Here is a 1447-nt window from a genome sequence, read left to right as displayed (position 1 = left end):
CGGGCTCGGGTGGAAGCCCGGCCCGTCGCCCGGCCTGTCGCCCGGCCTCCCGGCGACGGCGGCTCGGACCGGAAGGGCCTAGCGTGCGTCGCTCGGCCGGGGGCCGCGGAGGGTCCGCGCTGCACCCTTGGGTTTAATTTTTTTTTTTCTTTTTTTCCTTCTCCTGGAACTCGATCCCGGCCTCGGAGTGCTTCCGGCTTCAGCTTCTGCACCTTTGGCACTTGGGTTTTGTAATGGTGGCGAGGTTTGTGTGGCCCCGATGTTGAGGTGACACCGGGTTTGTTTTTTCGCCTGAAAATGAAAGCCTTCGGAGGGGCATACGTTCTCTTCCAGATTGTGGGACTTGCACACTTTCGGACACTGCTTCCTTGGTAACAGGAACCTTTTACCCTAAATGGATGACTTTCTACTTCTCATAAAGACTTAAAAACCGGGGATCGTTTGAGGATTCTCTAAAGAGACAGCGTTCTAGAAAACTGAAATACAGTTTTGCCCGGTAGTATTTTTTTCAGCCTTGGACCTTCTTCCTCTTCTTCTTCTCCTTCTTCTTCTTCTTAAACATTTCTGTGGAGGGCTGTATCTGCTGCTACTGTATCCAATACCTCCGAGAGCTTCCACTCCAGAGCCTGGATTCACTTCTTTTCCTCCGCCCTCACAGGACTATTGTTTTAAAAAGCTATTCTTAAACTCCATTTGCTAGTGTATCTAGACCTATGAATGTATGACTCTTTGCAAACTTTACGGTTCGTAGGGTTTTGATGGGAACTGTCACTTTTCTGAGCAGAATGATTCCAAGAGATTTGCTCTTTTGACACATTTTACCTTAGTTCTGCTATGGCTCTTTTTTTTTTTTTTAAACTCTTTGCTGGAAACTTTGCAACTTGGTCCAGTAATGTCTGGATCTTACTTGATAGTTTTTAGATTCAGTTGCAACACAGAAGGATTCTGTTGGGGTGTTGATGGTTTCTGCACCAAAAGAGAAATACTTATTTTACCTTTCTAAACAAACCCAACTCTTACTTGCAACAGTAAGTTGTCACCACAAGGCTTTATCCTTTCATGGGTTCTTTCCTGTTAGGTTAACATTACCTTGATTAGATTTGTTTATATTTGCTACACAATCATTACTCCAGTGACAAAGCTCATGTTATGTAGGCTTTTGGTGTGAGACTTGGAAAACCTCATTTCTGTATCATTATCCAATAAACGCTATTGAACAGTTGTCTGGTACAAAATAACTTGCTAGCCCTTGATCCAACTAAATGCCTGCTTACAGTTCTTTTTACCCGGTTGTGTGGTGAAGTTCAGAGGCTTTAAGGATCACATCCTTCCACTTTTTTGGGGAAAACATAGTTTTTCATATTGTGTGGCAAAATGGACTCAGCAGTGCATCTTTGATGGATCTAAGTGGGGAAGAATCAAGAAAGTTTATTGTTTTACACAGGAT

This window comes from Crocuta crocuta, unplaced genomic scaffold, assembly GCF_008692635.1.
Source record: "Crocuta crocuta isolate KB4526 unplaced genomic scaffold, BGI_CrCroc_1.0 scaffold77, whole genome shotgun sequence".
NCBI lineage: Eukaryota > Metazoa > Chordata > Mammalia > Carnivora > Hyaenidae > Crocuta > Crocuta crocuta.
Note: the sequence above shows the minus strand (reverse complement) of the source record.